The sequence below is a fragment of the Equus przewalskii genome, chromosome 16 (genome assembly GCF_037783145.1).
Source record: "Equus przewalskii isolate Varuska chromosome 16, EquPr2, whole genome shotgun sequence".
NCBI lineage: Eukaryota > Metazoa > Chordata > Mammalia > Perissodactyla > Equidae > Equus > Equus przewalskii.
In genome coordinates, this window is record NC_091846.1 from 35,238,287 (window position 1) to 35,255,639 (window position 17,353).

The 17,353-nt window shown below is 35.5% G+C and overlaps 1 protein-coding gene across 3 annotated transcripts in view; it reads right to left on the bottom strand.

Annotated features, from left to right (window-relative positions):
* Positions 1–17,353, bottom strand: part of DIAPH3 (diaphanous related formin 3) — a 484,563-nt gene that overhangs the window by 134,732 nt on the left and 332,478 nt on the right. The window lies entirely within an intron of this gene.

Genomic DNA, 17,353 nt, shown 5'->3' on the forward strand with positions numbered 1-17,353 from the left:
TCCTGGCTCTGAGTGCTTTCTATCACATACAACCTTTACACTTGCCTGGACAAGTGAAATACAGCCCAGTGCACCAAGGCGAACGAATGAATGAAAGTTTTCGATTAAGAACCTATAAGAGAAGAGCAAGACCCAAGACTCTTTGGGCGAAAGGAAACATGGCACTCAAATTACTGTATCTCCATCTCTTCATCTTCATTCAGCATGAGACAGTAGATAGGCTGACATTGCAAAGAAAAATTGAGACTCAATTACAGGAAGAATTAACTGAAAAGAAATGATTTTAGCACAGGACCAGACTGCCAAGGGAAATAGTGTCCTTTCCTTTCTCTCAAATTTAAGATGTTCTCTTCTGTTCCAGAGAGTTCAGAAAGAACACCATTGAAGTGGGTGGCTTGCTGTGGTTTCACAACTTGAAACTTGTTATTAGACACACAGCTACAAATGTATATGAACAATTCTCCAGTGCTCAATATATTCATCTAAGCTTGTGCGTCCCATTTTCACCCTCTTGCCAGCCACCTTGTGACCACATTTGTACATATTAGTGTTTTCACCAGGGGGTATGTGCATCAATAAGGAGAAGTTGAAATTAGATTAGTTAATTTGCTACTTCATTAACAGCTGTGGTACAAAGTCCAAAGAGAAAGGAGACTGAAACTAGCTAAAATGAGGGGTTTGTATTATAAGTGAATCTAAATTATCTGTCCCCCATTCCTGCGGATAACTGAGAGTCAGCTGTGCACACATCTGTGGGTGTTTATAAACATTTACCATCTGTGAGAAGCTTATGGGTTGTAAATGGTGGGCTAATTAGTGAAATGCTAGTCATTCCTAATGACAGTTGTTATGGATAAAGGTTTTATACAGGTTAAATTGATCTCAGAACTTTGTTGATCACTGGAGGCCACTCTACCTTTTATTACAAGACTAAGGGGCTACACTACACCGTATAAGTCACACATTAAAGATGCATTATAACTACATCATTCTGATGGTTTATGCATGTTAATGAACTCTGCTCTTAATAGGCTGAAGTGCTGATTGAGTATTTGTCAGGGAAAGTGAAAAGCTGTCAATCTATAAAAAGGTTAACCAATTCTGTAATATATGACATTTTCATTTCTGTTCTACATACGTATAAACACCTTCCATTCAGAAAATTAAGACAGCATAGACAGCAAACTAAGTAACCAACATGAGATCATTAATGAAAAGATCTGTGCATATACATATATACATACCTTCATACATACGTATTTCTCTAAATTCCGCATATCAATAGCTTTTTCTAAACCCATGTCTCTCTTGTACTGATCAAGAACATGGGGAAGACATTCCAAATAGATTTAACTTTAAAATAAATCCTATAACCAAATGGAAAGCAAAAAAACATACTGCACAAGGAGAGAGACTCATTTATTGCCAAATGAAAGGGGTCTTCTAATAGTTTATATTTTAATAAAGACCACTGTTATAGAATAAGTGGAGGGCTAAGCAAATTTTGATTGCTTGAGCTCTAACAGCATGTTTTTTATTTAAAAATTAACTTACAGAATATAGATGGAATTTTCAAGAGTTAGAAGGGACCTTATTTTACCGATGAGGAGACATGCTCTGGGAAGCTAAGGGGTCTGCTCACTATCACTTAGCTACTGGAAGAGCCACGACTGGAACACTGGTCACCCACCCCTAGGCTGGAGCACTCAGCACTAAACGACACTGCCTCTATTCCGAGAGAGCAGCAACACCATCCATAACATCGAGAACTGGGGCAAATGAAAAAAGCTACCTTATGTAAAATGTCACGCCTTCCAACACTTCTTATCCCCCTACCCCTACTTTATTGTATTCTCCTTAGAAATTATTGACCTCTAACACTATATATCTTAAATGTTGTCTGTCTTCTCTGCCAGGATAGAAGTTCACAAAAGCTGTGAATTTTGCTTCTTTGGTTTCCTGCTGTGTCCCAGGACCTAGGATAGTTCCATGACATAACGTGTACTCAATAAATATTTGTGGAATGAAGGAAACATTTTGATAAGATGGATTTTCTTTTCACCATTATAGTAATATTCTACTAATGAGGAAGGTATTCCAATGCCAACTTTTATCAATTTTGTCAGAAATTTAATAACCACAAGAGCAAATCATACAGGAGCCTTGTGAATGTCTTTTGGAATGCTACGTAAAGTATTCTTACTGCTCGAAAAAAAACCCCAAAATATTGACTGAAACAACATCACATAAGTCAGGAGAATAAACATGAAAGCCAACTTCAATAATGAGAAGCCTAGAGCCTTGCAACTGAATACCTGAGCTGATTTCAGCTGAAGTGGAAGGGGTGGGTCTCCCTTCGAGGGGAAAATGGGACACATTCTCTGCCTTACCTTACCGCATCCCCGACTCTCCAGGAGAGGGCCACTCCAGTTTATCCTCGTGCACTAACATGATTTGTTTTCAAACGTTTTTGGGTAGTAGTTAAAAAAAAATGCCTAAACTGTCTTTGTTAACAAAGAAGTTTGTTGTTTTCCTCTAAGAAAGAAGTTCACATTTATGTGCAGTTTTTGGTTTCATACCCTATGCCAGGCCCTTTTAGGTACAATTATCCCCCAGATAAAAAAGCTTTAAATTGGAGGTACAAAATCAATGTGTCTCAAAGCTAGTATAGACATCATCCACCCCATCATGAAAGTTTCTCCCTGTCTCCCCACACTCAATCAGCTACAAAGCCCTATTGGTACTACCTCTAAACTGGCTTTCAAAGCTATCCTGTCTTCTCTTTCTCAGTACATCCTTTCTCAGGTTATCTCTTGCAAAACTGCATCAGTCTCCTAACTCCTGACTGGTCTGACTTTCTACTCTCCCACATCCTCTAATCCACCTGCATTTTCGCCATCAGAGCCACCTCTCTACAAGACGACCCTATCACCACTCTGCTCAGCGCCCATGGATGTGCCTACAGGATGAAGCAAAAGTCCAAAGTATGTCCACACTCTCTCAACTTCCAATGTAGCCTCATCTCTTCCCACTGCTCTACCCAAAGATCATTTTAGACCTGCTACATCAGCTGTTGCTGTCTAAATATGAATCTCATGCCTCCGTGTCTCAATTTACTCAGCCCAATGGGTTCCCAGGCTTGGAAACCCTGACTCATTTCACTCTATGTTCCTTTGTTATTCACCTAATTCAAGTTTCTGTCTTTCAAAGGACCAATAGAGGTCTGAACACCACTGCTCAGATGCCAACTCACCCTCCCTTCTTCCATGCTAATGTGGAAGCCAAAAGGACTAGTCACAACATAGAAACTATCCACATAGGAGAGAACGCACACCGCATTCTTGGGTTGTGAATGGAAAAGATGCCCCCATCTGCAGGGAGAGAGACTGGGAAGGGAGGAGACTCCATGCAGTGTAGGAGCCTTGCACACTGCTCTTCATTCTAGGAAGAAATAGGAGTGATAGGGTAGAACTTCCCGTGGAGTTACAGGGAGTAGAATCAAAGAATGGAAGCATCTTGTGTCCAATATGCAGAACTGGGAGAATGGCAGATCCACTGATACATTGTGCAAATGTACCATGTGCTCCTGAAAGGCGGCCAGGGAACAAATCTAAGCACAAGAAGGCTGCAGAAGCCCTCACAGTGGTTGAATGCTGTGGGGGTGGGGGGTGGGGGGGTGGGGGCACAGTAACTTCCCACAGGCACTAGGCGGGGAGAAAAAGAAGTTAGCAGAGAGAAAGTGCAAGATTAAGCAAAGAACATGGAGACATTCCTGAGAATCACCAAAGTCAAGGGGCAGAGGAGATATCCAAGAGAAAACCAAAAGATCCCCTGGGTTACCGTGCAAGAGCAAAATAGCCATAAGCATTACCAAAAGCAGACAGGAGAAATTATGTCAAAACAGGGAACTGTTTCAGGCCCACACAGAATTGAACCAAGGAGAATGCGTACCCTTAGAAGTGTGCCCCAAGCTGAGTTTCAAGCTTGGGGTCCATTTTAGGGAGAAAGAAAATAAGAGAGAGCATGGAAGAGAATTTCAATTATGATTAACAATTGTACACCGGAATTACTGAGTTAAAACACATATATGGAAAGAGAGCGAAACAGAAAGAGAGACAGAGGCAGAGATAATGAGAGAGAATTGACTACGTTGTTTACTGTTAGGCAGGCTGGTGGTTCAGAATTAGAAATTAAACTACATTTCTAGAAATAGTTACATCTTTGCACATCTGATTTTGTTCTCATGGCTATGAAATACCTATTTGTTACCAATACTGTAAGAGCACATAAAACAAACTTGACAGATGTCACATCTTGTCCTAAGATTAGGCCAATTTACCTTTAAGTGGGTCTACTCAAATAGAATATGTATGATTAAGGAATTTTTGCCCACAGACATGAATTCCATAAATATTTTTAAAGTGCTTATTAACATCTGCAATGGAAGGACATTATATTAGAAACAGCAGCTCACTTTAAAACTTTTTTTTAAACAGGGCTAATTTCATATAAAAGAATTTTTATTTTTGTAAGATTTATTGAGAAATAATAGTATGTTTGATTTTCATGTATAAAAAAGCACACTTTTTATAGCCAAATCAGAACATTAATTGAAATACCATTTAAAATAACTATAGTAAATGTTTCATGTCATTTTCCTTTTTTTCATATTTTATAAAAGATAAATATCATCTAATTAATGAAATGAGATAAACCTTTACTCCAAGGAGGACTCTAATAAGTCTCTAGGAGGAATGCACCAAATTCTCAAAATTTTTGATTTCTGTTTTGAAACTTAACAGACTTCAAATTGGAACAGCCTAGAAGCATGCATGCAATGCACAGGCCTCCCTTAGCTAAGCTGTAATACTCACATGGACATTTTTATATCTTTAAGAGTCCCTCAGATTCTAACAATGATTAACACTGTTGGAGATATTTCTCCCTTCTCTTCTTACCTTTCCCTTTTTAGAAGCTGATGAATACCGATTGAGTTACTATTGTATTTCTATTATATCAAAGTGCAATGTTTAGGAATAGGATGGTGCCAAACATAAAATGGGAATTTTCTCATGGGGGAGAGGAAAGATTTGAAAAACAGCATTCGTCCCCCAGCTTTCCCCACCGTAGGAGTGCAGCAGTTCAGAACAAAGCTTGATATCATTTGGGCTCTTCTAATTGTCCAGGCAGAGAAGAAACAGTTCTTCAACTCCCCAGTATGCTTCCAAATATAACATTAAGACACTCTGTGCTCGGTCTCAACTGATACCATGATTTAGGAAACAGCACTTCCTCAGATAGCAATGCTGTGCACCTTCGAGTGTTGAAATGGAAGAATCAATTAGAACACACTATATCCCAAACCCCATGTTTCCTTGAACGAAACTTCTTTAGCATCCCGCAGAAAGTTCTCTAAAGGTTGCAGTCTATGGAGAAGAAGAGCAGCATTAGGGTCTTTTTGCCAGGATGAAATGTGTTCTGAACCATCATAAATGATATTTTCATCTACCAAAGCTGAAATAAGAGTATAATCAACAGAGGCACAGCAAAATGGTAGATAATCTATTAAAATATTTAATAGATTTGATTCATTTCGCATTTATCTAATAAAAACAGTCCACGCATTGAAGAAATAACGAGTGACTACTACTATCAAAAGGCACTACGCTTTTTGAGAGATCAACATTGTTCCATAACAAATATCAAAATAAATAGAGGGCAAACTAAGAAAAAAACAAAGTACTTTTATTAAAGTGAATCCAAAAGAAAATGCAACCTAATTAGCAACGAGAATATCCACTGGAATCAAGAGATCATAACTGCAATTCAGCACTAACAGAAGCAATACTTACAAAATACATCTGAAGCACAATCGAAAGACTGCTTTTTTCTTAATTCTTGGCTTTTGAATTAAGACAGTCCCCCTTTTTGTTCACCAATCTTCTTGATTTTATGACATTTGAAGGCTACTTGGCAGTAAAGTTAAAAAGAGGAACTGTCACACATATTCAGAATCTTAGAACTAACGGCTAGTCAGAGAATCAGAGCTGGAACGACTTTGGAGGGAAACTATCTAGCTTCTTAATGCAATGATTCTGTACACAACACTCTTGAAAGTTAGTGATGCAGCTTCTGATGCAACCCTAATTTGACAAAAAAGATGTTTCTACTTCGCAAGAGTTCCCTCATGAATAGCACTAATACTTTTAAAAATAAACACTCAAAGGATTATACTCAACTAAAATTACTGTCACTTTTATCCATTAATGATAATTATTCGTGGAAGTTCTATGATAACAGTTCACTCTAGTCAGGCAATGGTCTCCCAGTAATTGCTTGTTCCCAAAACAGCCAGTCATTTCTTTTCTGTTATTACACTAGTCTGTCAAATTCTTCCTGCCTTGGGGCATCCTAGCCTGAGTTAAGGCTGCCCTTGATGTTAACTCCATTAATATTATGCTGCTTCTAATTCTTGAAGAATATTGAATATCTGAGGAAGGAAGCTATCCAGGAAACAATATTTTAAAATCCTATTACAAAATAATGTCTAATTTCATCTCAACACTAATACCTACTTATGCTATTTTCAAGTAACACATAAATATTCAATTTCTCTGCTTAATTTTCCCAGTCTGCCCTAGAGTATATTTATTTATCAACAAAAGCCAAATACTACCGAGTTCCTTTTCTATTTCGCAAGATAATCACTTTAGACTTTGAGTAACCTTCAAGACCAAGTTCAGCACCATTGAATGGATTTCCTTCAACTTTAAGGATTTAATGTCAAATGACCAAAAATAGGAAGAGAAAAGAAACAGCCTGTTAATAAAGAAATAAAAACCTGGCTCCCCCTATGACCTTCTGACACATTGATATTTTCATCTCAAAAGATATACAAACAATAGTACAGAAATACTGGGGACTATAAGCTGGGATGAAAGGGTAAGAGTATAATGGTTGTCTAGATTGGTTACTGGAACAATCGGCAGCCCAGGCGCATGCTAGCATTTTGAAAGTTCAACTGCACAACTTTCCATTTCAAATTAATAGAATCTAAAAAATCAAATAATTCTTTGCTGTCGCAAACATGCTGAAAGATTAAGTTTTCCCTAACAATTACCATTATTTTTATCAATATTTTTACTTAACTTCTAGATCCTCATTTTCCAACATGGATTGGCCATTTTGCAAATGCATGCTTTGGCTACAGGAAGATAAGAAAAAAGTTGACAGTTTTTAAAAATTCTATGTCATAAAAATCAAAGAACAGTCTTTATAGATTATTGATCTACATCAGGAGTTGGGAAACTTTTTCTGTAAAGGCCCAGATAGCCCTTTATAAAATATTGAACTATTTTAGGCTTTGTGGGACATGTGGTATGGTCTGTGTCCCAGTTACTCAACTCTGCACTTGTAGCACCAAGGCAACCACAGACGATATATGTAAAGGAATGGGTGTGGCTATTTTCCAATAAACTTTATTTACAAAAACAGCTGCAGCCTTTTGTGGCTCGACGGCTGTAGTGTGATCTACATGTTTACTTTCCACATAAATAACAATATGCTAAACTGAACATGAAATGGAAGAGATGTCTTTAGACTAGTTAAATTTTTATCAATTGTTTAACAAATCTTGAGTGTCTTCTGTGGTATCTACTATGTGCACACAGTATGCTAGGTCCTATGAGATAAAGAATGCATAAGGCCATGTTCTTGAAAAGTGTACAATCTATTAGAAGCATAAGACTAAAGGAAATGAAATAAGCATAATGAAATACTGCATGCATAAATTATATGGCAAGACTATAACGGTTTATAGAAAAGAGATCATCTATTATCAAGGACAAATATTCAGAGAAGACATTTTGAAGAATGCAAGAATTGAACTAAATCATACTTTGTTAGATTCAGTCATTTAAGAATTAGAGGAAAATATTTATGGCAAAGAGAACACCAGAAATAACTGCAGAGAAGTAGGAATGACTGTGCGTGAGGTAGAGAGCGGATGGAGTAACCAGTTCAAAAGAGACGGAGAGCAGTCACTGAGAAGTGTAAGTTCATGGTCTCTTATCTGCAACCTTTGCAGTCAGATATTTCAGAATCAGAGTTTTTCAGACAGTAGGAAGGTCAAAAAGGTGTATATGCTGTAAAACCATAACACACCCAGAGCACCCTAGGGCAGCATCCTCTAATTAAACTTGCTATTTCTTCACCATGAATATTCACGTTTGATGGGACCTCCTACCAGTTCAGGTCAGGTTTGGCATCAAATGACTTTAGGCACTAAAGTGACTTCAAAACTTTTGGTTTTCAGAGCAGTTTGCATTTTTTGAATTGCAAAAGGAACTGTAGACATACAGTGGATTTAGCTGCCCTGATGCACTAAGCAATCCTGCTTTTGTTGCAATTTTTGTCTGATTGGTTGTTATTGTTTTTTGCCTGACACCAATATGTATTAGGCTTGAGGGATGGTATAAATTTCACTTCTTTTTCAACTGTAATATATGCTTTTTTCTTTTTTGAAATTGTTGGACTGGACTCTATAAAGGTACCAGCCAGGTTCAAAGGATTATCTTTTTATGGATCTAAAATAAATTGGAGGTCTCTGGAGGCCTCTGTTTTTCAGGGTAAATGCTAAAGACAGAGATTTACATAATATTTCAAGAATGCGCATTAGATAATAGACGTGAAATAAGTTTCTTAAAAGTTGGAGAGACTTACGGTTATATCTGAAAATAAGACAATACTCATTGTCTATCTCTGAAATTAAAAAGAATAACTTCCCATCAAATACAAATGGTAATTCCCCCCAGGATTGTCAATCTGACACAGAAGGGGTCATTGTGACAACAATCCACGGGTTTGGAAAGTGTACACTATGAAAATAACTATTGATCAGGCGCGACAATTACTTGAGGAGTATTCAGTGTTACACATAAAGAAGATGCCGACGGTGATTCAGTTTTCAACTATAATACAATAAATATAGTAGATGTTATCAAAGTTATAGCATTTTCCACATTGTAATAAGAGAAAAATAGCTGATTGATATGATTCTTGCCCTAGAATGTGGACAGGGTGAATCTGTGCTTGGTAACAGAAAAGTTATGAATAAGCACTGTTAATATAAAGATGTCTTTGATAAAATTCTTAGAAGTAATCCCTGCTATGCCATAAAGATTGAAATTATTTTGCCCTAAATAAAGTTTACGGTAAGTGTCACTTAATCTTTCACCCCAAAACAAATTTAAAACAACAAAAATTGGAGTCTATTTTATACTCAGCATGTAGTTAATTTTATATAATACTCATAAAAAGGGCAACAAAAAACCATTTTGAAACCAACTACTTGGGGGTGAAAACAGTGTAGTCTATACAGAAGTCAAAACATAATGATGAAATTTATATAATGTTATAAACCAGTTACCTCAATAAAAAATAAATTTAAAAACAGAAAATGGTTTTCAAATATTGGATGAGCAGTAAACCAATTAGTAAGAGGATGTACACCATAAAGATGTTTAACAGAATGACACACACACAACAAAGTAAAAACAAGAAAAAAGAATCACCGTTTCAAGATATGTTGTGCTAGAGCAGTCTGAGTGCTTCCTCTCCTAATTTCTCAGAAATGTGGAGCTTTTTGTAAGGAGACAGAGGATGGTGTGTAAGCCTCGTACGGCTACACAGAGAAGACATATACTAGTGCACACAAAGGTTGGCCTCTGCATGAGTTTTCACAGTTGAAGCTGTGTTATTCCAGAGAAAAGGACTACTGCATACAAATGAAAACCTGTATAACAATTAGCGAGACTCTTGGAAAAATTTTTGACGAGACACCCCTTGATATTATTCATAGAGTCTCAGTCTCTTAATATCATCAGAAAAAATAATTGTTACATGGTGGAGCTGGTGGTAGGGGTGGGGGTGTCACAGGGCACTTGTACTCAAGTAAAGCACAATATGAGGTTTGTGCCCCTTCCAAAAACTACCATACTAGAAATTCCCTGGTTCCTTAAATTCTAACCTGGGTCAAACAATGAAAATACTAAAGACGTTTCCACCCTCTTCAAAACTGTTGAGCCTTGTTGGGCCCAGAACTATTCAGACCATTGAAAAATCCCTCCTTCAAGACAGGAAGGGTAGTGCCAATTTATCCTGCTAGCTCTGGGCACTGGGATAAACAAGTCCTTAGATAAACAGAAGAATCAAAGTAGAACCTGAACCAGAGTAGGGGAACATTCCTAATTTGGGAATCCTGCCAAAATTTCCCAACACAAAGGAAGATGCTATATAGTTTAAAACTATTGATTATGGTACCAAAGAGATAGTTGTCCCTCTCAAAGGTTTCCAGGGAAGATAATTGTCAACCTCCATATATAAGTATAGGCTAGTGCCAATTATCAATTACTCAAATTCATTTTGGCCCCTTTTTCCTGCACTATGGTTGAATCATCAGGAGTAAAGGAATAATAGTACAATAAAAATATGACCTCTGGGGATGAGCCTGGTGGTGTAGTGGTTAAGTTCACACACTCCACTTCAGCAGCCTGGGATTCACTGATTTGGATCCCAGGTGCGGACCCATCCACTGCTTATCAAGCCCTGCTGTGGCAGCGTCCCACTTACAAAAGAGAGAAAGATTGCCATGGATGTTAGCTCAGTGACAATCTTCCTCAAGCAAAAAGAGGAAGATTGGCAACACATGTTAGCTCAGGGCCAGTCTTCCTTACCAAAAAGAAGGAAAAAGAAAAGGCCTCTGGTCAGAAAACTTGAGTACTGGCTTCACTGCTTGCTAAATCTGTGACCCTATCCAAAGAAATTAAACAATTCTTTGATAAAAATAGTCTCCTAAGTTTGTAGCAAGCATTATATGCAATAATGAACACATGCAGAGCCTGGCAAATAATATGTGACCAATAAACAGTAGTAGTAGTGGGTGCTGTTGGTCCTATAAATATTATTATTATTACTATTACTATTACTATTCCATAAAAGATGAAGGTAAGAAAAGAGAAATATATCAACACCAACGGAATGTAATTTGTTATATTCTTCTAAACAGAGAAATGATTAAAACTACTGACCTACTTACATGCATCAATTGCCAATAATGCTGGAAAACTGAAAGCACTATTGCACAAAACTAGAATATATGCAATTATGGAAAAGGATCTAAGCTTTATGATATCTGTAGAGGACAGCATAATCATCAAAGACTTTATGAAAGCAAGTACACACATTAATTGCATATCTGTTGAGATTGGCAGACATTCCCAAGTAGTATTTATGTAACATGCATTTCCTCTAAAATGGAGGCCTAATTGCTTAGTTATTCCAAATTGCAGAATGGAAAACAAAGGAGCAGTTTTGGCCGTGTGGGTAAACAACAGATTTCTAAAAGCTCATTATCTCTTTATTTAATAGACTGAAGTTGCACCAAATGAGACATTTAAATCTAATAAATAATAAACAAATTGTAACCTAAAGACTAAAATATAGGAGCTGCTCATATAGCTTTTATTGCTCCATTAAATAAGCTCCTATTTACTTCCCCCACAAAACATAATTATACAACACTGGGTCCATTTTCAAGGCCATTCTGATGAGCTATTTAAAAATTATGTGAATCAACTTACATTCTCAGGAAGTCTTAAAGCATAATATTTGAATTCCATTATCAAATGCCCTATTCGTTTCTATGATTAAGACACAGAAATGCAGTTTCAAAAAACTTGTACATAATCACACAAAATTGCTATTACTATTTGTCTTACTAGAAATGATTACACATAAGGATAGCTATGCACTTTAAATAAACACTAATGTCTATAGTTACTAGTTTCTACATCAGATGTTTAATACTTTGGGTGTCTTGTAAATTAAAATAAGTCAAATTTAAACATCAACCTCAGAAAATGCATTCAAAATTGACATACTAATTAAATAAAGACATTTTGAAATGTGGTTGATTTGCTTGTTTGTTTAATCTAATACAAAATCACTCAACAGAAATAACCAAAATTTTCTATGTGAATATTTAAGAGACCTCGAGGCTCATCATTTTTAAAGAAAACAAAAATGAGAAAAATAACCTTTTAAAGCTATAACATGATAATACAAGATGCTGTGTTTTCTTAGTTCTGCTGTTCAAAAGGATTTTTAATGCTTCATTTTTCTTCTTAGGAAAATTTAGCCCACTATTCTATCTTTATTTGCATTCTATTAACAAAAACCACATTCTGAAATGATAGTGATAATAAACGGTAGACTTAAAAACAGTTGCCGCTCTCCTGCCAAGGGCAAGTAATGATGTAGGAGGGATAAGAAAGAGCAGGGATTTAAGTTACTCTCCTACCTCAGGTGGTGACACACGCATTTCTACAACTGTGAAAAAACACAGTTCTTATTTGCATGGTGAAAATACTAAAGTCATGAAAATATGTGGAAGGAAGCTCTCTGTGGGATTTATGGTGGGATTATGTGAAGATTTTTCTCTTCCTCTATCATTCAAGGGTGCGTGTCCTACTTACAAAAATAAGATAAAACAAAAAGTTCCTGCTCCAGAGAGGTGAGAAAACACTAATGTAAATTCAACATTTCACCCTTCTACATTTTTTTAAGAATCGGAAAGCCAGACTGACAACTTCTAGAAAGATTAGAGCAGCACCAAAGAAAAATAACATAAAGTGCTAGCTGACCTCACAATAAGATATTTAAAAAATACACTATATTAGCACATATAGTATAGCATATAAACACGAGCCTGGTTATCCTACCAATTTCTAAGGAGTTTATAACCAGTATTTTAAATTAGTAAGTCTGATATACATTAATATTCTCCTTAGTTCTCTAAGACCAAATTTTGTCACTCCTGACCATCTTCAGTCTCCATCTGCATTGGATTATCTTGTTTTAGTTTACTTCATACAACTTTACATAATCTGAAATTATCTTATATATGTGATTGTCCAATTCACTCACTAGAATTTTTTTTTTTTTTGAGGAAGATTAGCACTGAGCTAACATCTGCTGCCAATCCTCCTCTTTTTGCTGAGGAAGACTGGCCCTGAGCTAACACCTGTGCCCATCTTCCTCTATTTTATATGTGGGACACCTACCACAGCATGGCTTGCCAAGCAGTGCCACGTCCGAACCAGGGAACCCTGGGCCACCGAAGCAGAACCTGCACACTTAACCACTGCGCCACCGGGTCAGCCCCTCACTCACTAGAATTTTAAACTTTATTACAGCAGAGACCTTATTTATCCTTATTATCACTATAATCTCACCACACAGAAAAGAACTATTTGTTGATGAATAAAAGAGGCCTAGCTATTAAATTTCTTTTCCAAACCAATAAAATAATAACGGAAGACCATAGCACTTATACTTTTCATAATAATACAATGTCTTTATTAAAGATAGTATTTGGCAAATATCAAAAATGCATAAAATTTACATCCATTAAAAGTATCAAAAGTTGATATTTTGCATAAGAATATTTTCAGGAATCACGTGCTAATTAGACATACTGTTTTAGTAACTTCTACTTCCTAAAGCCTCCAAATGTTATGAAAACCATGATTTGACAAAAAGCATATTCTACATCCAACATGGAAAGGAAAAGGTGACTGCATATTTGTACTATTTTTAAACTTGAGAAAAGTTATCAACAAATAAATAATAATATATTTGATACTTATATGACTTACTTGGCTATAACAGCTACATGAATATTGAGAGTGAATACTCTGCTCTTCTATATTAATAGTCATGTTATGTTTAAAAGATAACTAAAGACCATTCAGAATAATCATCATTTTGGGGGGTTTTAGAAGAGGTCTTTCATTTTGGTGAAAAAATTATATGTTTAGGTGCTATGAAATTGGTGATATATCTTTAAAATTCCATAGCCTATGAGAAAAAAAATCCAAGTTGATTTCCAAAATTTTCAAATGTTTTTAAAAGAGAAAATGTTCCAAAAGTAGCTTTCCACATTGTAGCTTTCTGTTGTAACAAATGCTATCACCTTGTATTAAATGACTTCCTTATTAAATCTATTAAAATATTCACACATGTATATCATATTTATTTTAAAGATGTATTATTTTACAGGATTTATTTAATGTCATTCACATAAATCATTATACCCCAGACTCTCCTTTGAAGAACATTCTCTCGGAAATGTCAAAATGTATGTATGGCACACATGGACCTCAGCAACTAAAGGCTTTGGAAACCCTTATCAAGTGAGAGCCTTGTATTATTTGAGACTCATCTATGATAATTTGCAGACGATACTTGGGAAGAGATAGTATAGAAAAAGTCTTATAAAAAATCAAATAAGTTAAATAAGATGAGCTATTTGATTAACAAAAGATGCAAAACTTTCTTGAAATTTATTTTAAAAATAAAAAATATTCAAATCTATTTTGGTATTTAACAATAGAAAATGTCTTCAACATAAAATTACCTATCTGAAAACAACATAAACCAATTATTAACCATAATTTATGGTTAAATATTAGAACAGTTTTGGTAAAATTCAGAAAACACAGACCCTAGTTTATTAAAACCTATAGGTCAAATATATGAACGATTAAGGAAGAATTACGAATAATTGGAGCAGAATAGTATTACGAATATCATAGATCCCCCTTATCTGTGGTTTTGCTTTCTGTGGTTTCAGTTACTTGCAGTCAACCATTATCTGAAAATATTAAAATGGGATATTCCAGAAATAAACAATTCTAAGTTTTAAATTGTGCATTGTTCTGAGTAGTGTGATGAAATTTCGTGCTGTGCTGCCACGCTCTGTCCAGGACGTGAATCATCCCTTTGTCCAGAATATTTATGCTGTATGATCTACCTATCCATTAGACACTTCGTAGCCATCTCAGTTATCACAACAACTGTCACAGTATGGCAGCGCTTGTGTTAAAGTAACCCTTATTTTACTTAATAATAGCCCAAAGCACAAGGCGTGATCCTGACAACCCGCATATGCCAAAGAGAAGCCATAAAGTGCTTCCTTTAAGTGAAAAGGTTAAAGTTCTCAACTTAATAAAGAAAGGAAAAAGGTCATATGCTGAAGTTGCTAAGATCTACTTTTATTAAAGTAACTTTTTTATTAATGTAACTTTTATTACAGTCTACTGTTATAATTGTTCTATTTTATTATTAGTTATTGTTATCTCTCACTATGCCTACCTTATAAATTAAACGTTATCATAGGTATGTATGGGTAGGAGAAAACAGTATATACGGGGCTCAGTAGTATGTGCAGTTTCAGGCATCCACTGAGGGTCTTGGAGCACATCCCACATGGATAAGGGCGCACTACTGTGACCGAAACTAGAAAAAAATTGAAGGAGATAAATTGCTGAAAAGATGACTTTCTAAACTTAAAGATAGAAAAAAATAATAAAAGCAAAGATTATAATAAAGCATTATACAACAAAGTGGAAACTGTAGGGGAGGAAAACTTATCCCGTTTCCCCTTCTATGTTCTTTGATTGGTCTAATAATTAAACTGACATAAGACAGATTAACAGGAGAAAACCAAATTTGATTTCATATATACAGGAACCCATAAAAACATGAGATTCAAAGCAGTGACCAAAGCAGGCAGCTTTTATACCTTTTAGACAAAGAAAGAATAAATTTGTGAAGAATTGACAAGAAAAAGAAAGTAGGGCTTGGGGTGATAAATTAGTAAGGAAGTAACCAGGTTGGTTCCTACAGCCTTCTTGGCCCTAAATTCCCCATCTCTGGCGATAAGGGTGCCCTCTTTCTCCTGATACAGGAAGGGTACTTTTCACCTGAGAGATTTATTTCCTGCTTTCAGGGAGGCAAAGGGTCAGACTGTCCTTCTTGCTCAGGCTGTTTCTCAAGTAACTTTAATTCAAAATAATCAATATGCTAAAGTAGCATATTTTTGGGTAGCATATTTTGCTCCCCTTCAAAACACTTTTATATGTCAAGATATAAAAATAAGAGCCAAACTGAGAAAATAAATTTAAAAGGTAAATACTGATACATAATGAGCTAACTTTTGTAAATCCATAAGAAAAAGACTAAGACGACACAATTCACAAAGGAGGAAATACAAATGGAGTACAAACACTTGAAAAAATGTCCAACCTCAGTAGCACTCAAAGAAATGCAAACTAAGATAATAGAACACAATTTCCTAATCTATTAGATTAACAAAAATCTGAAAAAATGAGAATACTCAACACCAAGGCACATTCATAAATTAATGTTAAAAGTTGGTGAAATTAGAATAATTTGGCAACATGCAGCAAAAGTCTTAAAAATATTTATCCTTTTCCATTCCATATCCTAAAAAGTATAAACATTTGTTAGTTACTTTTGCATAAATGTATTTATCACAGTGAAAAGATGGAACTAACTATCGTTCTATGACTTCATTACTGACTAATGCAAGTTAAATTAGATATGGCATATCCAGTGGATGCAATGACATAGATATTAAAAATTACAAATGAAGAATTACAAATTAAGAATAACATGAAACATTCAGAAAGTTCAGCAAGAGAAAGTGAGACCCTAAACTGCATATTCTCTAGGATCACATAGCTATTACCAAAAAGTAGAAAATTTTAAAACTGAAAGAAAAATTTGCCAAAATATTAACAGTGATTCTTTGGATAGGAGGAGTATGGGTAATTGTCGTTTGATCTATCTATTATGTTTTACGTGTTTTCTATAACACTAAAGTATTATTTTTAAATTGGAAAAATAAACTTAGTTATTCTTAAAAATGGAACTCTCCAGAAGAAATATAAATTTAAATGAAAACATTATTAAGATTACATTGGATTTGAAGTTTCATTAAAATTTTTGCTTCCTATCAGGTTCTAATTTTCCAGATTGATAGAACAAAGAATTGCTGAGCAGCTCTGTGTGATAGACCCTTGGGCAAAACCGACAAAGAACACATCCCATTTGCCATCAAGTAACTCATGTAGATGACTCTGTAACCAAAACTAAATGAGCTAATGCTCAACTATCAGAATGTCTGGTAAATTAGGCAGTAATAGATTATTTTAAAAATGATTTCCAGAAGCATTTTTTAAATCAATGCTAAGCCTTCTGATCTCCATTTTTGTTAACATTTTAAGATATTTCTGAGAACACTTCCTGAATTTCAAGTGTACTCTTATAAACAAGAAATTGTGCTTAGATGACTTTTTTCCCCTGTAAGAAACATGTGTGATACATTAAGGTACTCAGCTTGCTTTATTAAAGATAAAATATGTCAGTAAAAATGAAAGCAAAGAAGGCATCTCAGTCTGCCCTGGGGAAACCTCAGGTGAATTTGCAG